Source organism: Protobothrops mucrosquamatus, unplaced genomic scaffold, assembly GCF_001527695.2.
Source record: "Protobothrops mucrosquamatus isolate PMUCROS unplaced genomic scaffold, P.Mucros_1.0 scaffold3112, whole genome shotgun sequence".
Classification (NCBI taxonomy): Eukaryota; Metazoa; Chordata; class Lepidosauria; order Squamata; family Viperidae; genus Protobothrops; species Protobothrops mucrosquamatus.
In genome coordinates, this window is record NW_015389116.1 from 33873 (window position 1) to 38106 (window position 4234).

Below are 4234 nucleotides of genomic sequence, written 5' to 3' on the forward strand. Positions count from 1 at the left end.
AGACTGTATGGCCCGAGGAATCTGTAACAGGATATACTGTAGGGCCTTTCACCCCTAAGTATTGAACAGACATGATTAGCATATGATCCATATGCAGAGGCTTAGGACACAAAGCAGAGTTGGTGGTCTGCGCCTCCTGTGAAGTCTCAACACCAAGAAGCCATCCTGACTGGGCGGGGATAAGCCCAGAGACAGCCCCCCCAGTCTGCTTAGGCACTTGCATGTAGCCAGCAGGCAATATCCCAAAGGTGCTTTTTCAGGAGGCAACTGGACTTTCTTGTTTTTCTTTGAAGATGTTTAGAGTCTCATCCAAGAAGCTTCTTCAGCTCTGACTGGATGGTGGGGAATGGAAGGATTTATATTCCTTGCAGACAGCTGGTCATTTGCATCCTTTTAGAGAATCATTGAGGCACTTGGAGGTTTACCTGTGTCCTCAGGGTCACCTGAGTAGTGCAAATGGGTGTGGAGCCTTCTTGGCTGCAGGATGGTTTCTGCCCTGTGTCCCTTCACTGTTGAAAAGAGGCACAGGCTGTTGGGGATGAGTCTGTGTTGTCTGCATCTCAAACTGAGGCACAAATGGTTCGTGTAGTCTGCAGTGTTTTCTGGAAATCCGTTCATACTCCCGCACCATTTGAAGGGTCTTCATTCCAAAGTGCATAGCTAAATGTCTATGGAGATTCTCAGTCATCCAGCTGTCTGCAAGGAATATAAATCCTTCCATTCCCTGTCATGTAGTCAGAGCTGAAGAAACAGTCACTGTTTAAAAAAAAAGAACTATAAAAGGGCACCTAGAACAAGAGAAAAATGATATTATCCACAGTAAGGAAGCAATTACAAAACATCGCAAAATATTGTAAAATGTGCTGATTGTGTGCATTGTGTTTCACTGCACTTGATGGAAAGTCCCAGTTTCAAAACATGCTGAGATATTTGTTCCATACCGGACAGAGAAATTCACCATATTAGTATTTCTTTTCTTCTTTTTTTTTCTATGAGCCCATTTTCAGTTTGACAAAGCAGAACTGGCTTTTGAACCTTCTTTCAACACGAGGGGAGATTTTAATGAAATTCCCCTAAGCAAAATTGGACATTTTGGCAAAGTGAGACAATCTCTTTTTAGCACACTGTGACCTCTTCTGCCTTCCTACGTTCCCATTAACTCCCATTTGAACAACCGGGCACTTACCGTGTGGTGTTATGACTTCTGGATTGCCCTTCCTTCCATAGAAACCCAGAGTAATTTCAATAAATAAATACATTAATAAATGTCTTGGGGTGCTGTGATTAAGCATTGAAAATGATTGAGGGGATCCATACTCTACATTCAAGCAATAAAATTACGTCTATTGAAATATAATACACTTCCAGTATGATGGTTCTCCAGAACCTCCTGTTGAGATACCTTTGACTCCAATGGGGCAAAAAATAAAAAATAAAAAAGAGGGGGGGGGAAAGGTCCTTTGGCAAAAGATGAAGTGAGAAGAAAGGAACACTCAGTAACCCTCCCTCTCCTCCGGTCTCCATCTCTTAAAGTCTTAAAAGGATCCTGGGTGGTTGAATTTATGATAAATGTTCTGTTTCCAACTTGGTCATAGGTCAACGTTTACAAGTCTGCTATCAACTGCTAGTCGGCAGTCCAGTTGGAGCATTTGGAGAAGAAAAATAATGATTTAAAAAAAAAGAGCTGTCCAGGAAGGGGGGAAACGTGCCCCTTAAACTCAGCTTTTAAGACTTCTCCATATTTTATCTTCTGCAGAGTTTACTTTACCCACCGAGATGCGAGACTTGGCCTTTTATCAAAGCTAGTTCCAGGTAAAAGATGGATAAAAGCTCCTCACTGTTTCTTCCTTTGAACCTTGCTATTCCCAAAGAGGCATCTTGAAGACTTATTAAAGCTTAGACTGTACCTAATTAGCAAATCAGAGGCATATTCGGTTCAGCGAAGAGGTTAACGAATAGGGAAACCTCTAGGAGCTTCGGATCAGGATGAAAGCTACAGCCAGAGCCCCCTTATCGGAAACACAAGGGCCATTCTGCTCATTTTGAAAAACGGAAAAGAACACCATCGGCAGCTCTTTCATCTTGGCATAAAAGACAAATCCAGTGTGTGCATTTGTGCATGGATATCAGAATATTTCAATGAAGGCGGAAGGGAAGATGCATGGACACTCGGAGGAGATAATTGACTCCTTGACAAGGTGCACCAAGAAAAAAAAAAGGGTAGCAAGAGACGATATTCAAGGTTTCAACCGAATCATCTCATTCTTTTCTCCCTTTATTCCATGCTTATTGTTGTTCCGGTTTGCTTAATGGCAAAATTAAAATGGTTGCACCATTGGATAGCATTCCATTTTTTTTCCCCTTCATGTAACAAGGCTTCCAAAAAAAAAAAAAAACCCTGCAAACCAACTTTTCTTCTCTGCGGTAACTAATTACAGCCAATTAAATTTCATTCTAATGTTGCCAAATGGCCAAGGCTGCAAGTTTTAATTGGTTTAATCGTCAGCTTAATCATCAGGGGCATCATATCAGAATTTGGTGGAGGACAGAGGGGTACAGAGGGGTTGGATTCACAGGGAAAAGTTTCAGAAAGGCTTGCTTTGGGATATACTCAAATTCAAACACAAAGAGAAAGCAACACTGTTCTGGACCAGTTTCTATAAACTGCATTCTATAGAATTATAGAGTTCTGCAAAAACCTGATAAGGTCCCATGAGACATTTTTTTACAAATAAGTTAATTCAGACACAGCCAGTTTTGTTGGCAAGTTTTAGGACTTAGGACTCTTGATCTTGAAATCTGCCAGGTTGGACTGGTCTCTTCAAGTAAAGGAACATGTTCTGTACAGTAGAATGCCTGTCCAATGTGGGCCCCTTACTTTTTGGTATCTGAACACACTTTTATTGGAACACTGCATGGTACAAAATCCTTTGGCATACTGGATAGCCGGCTGAAGATTATTAAATAAATCACATTCATTCATTCATTCTGTACCATCAAGTTGTGGTCAACTCTAAACAACCACAGAGATAGATTTTTTTTTCCATGATGATCTGGTCCGCCTTAACCTGGTCCTTCAGCTCTTCCGATGGCACTCCCATCATCACTGTAATAGTCTATCCACTTTGCTGCTATGGCCGTTCTCTTTCCTTGTACCTCTCCCAGAATTACAGCCTTCTCCAGAAAAGCTAGATCTTCAGATCTGATGCAACACAAAAATCATCAGCCACGCTACCACCAGCCATGCTCATGAATTCATCGAAGTCAGGCACTCCACAAGCAAGTCTATCAACAGATACATTGATCTATAACCAGCCTATGAGCCCCTCAGAATTCAAATCAACCGTACAACCAAACAGAGACAGCACTGACCCTCAACCAAGCCCCTACTCCCCCCACCAGCAGTTCACCTCCCAATGACCCTAACCTGATGTAACCTCCCCCTCACAAGATTCTCACTGATGAGTCACACCTGACCCATCACAAGACCCAACACCAGACCAACATCTGACACACCCACACCTGAAGCCCTTATAAACAGAAGAACACAGACACTGACATCCCCTAAACTCTGCTGAAGATGCTACCTAGCCTGGTAATAAAACATTTGGAAACTAACCCACAAGCTCGGAGAACGAACCTTCATCCTTATCCTACACCCGAGCTACAGATATTCACCACTATCGCAAGCTAGATTTTTGCATAATGTGCCCAGAGTAGGATAATTTGAACCTGATCATTTGTGTCTCGAGTGACAACTCTGAGCTGATTTGTTTGAAGATATATTTGTTTGATATCTTGACTACCCACAATAGTCTCAAAAGTATTGAGATGGTTTAATATGATGCATGATTATTTATGTATACATTTGAATCTATTAGCCGATAAAGGAGTTTATTTGTAGCTCAGGGTTAAATTATGGGGTCTTTGATGCTCTCTGAGTTTGCTTGTTTTCCTGCAGACATTTCATTACCCAAACTAGGTAACAGCATCAGGGCTAGTCATAATTCCAGTGATTTTGGTCACTAAATTGGTTCATAGATAACATTAAATTAAAATGCTTGCTTTTTAATGAATTATTATGTGGTATACAAGAGCTAATAAAGTACAATTGCTGTGCCCATATACCATTTAATATCTAAAGACATAAACCATAGTTTGGCTTAACGTGAACATCTGGTTCTAACTTACTAAGATAATGGATAGGTTCTTATAACATACTGAACTACAAATA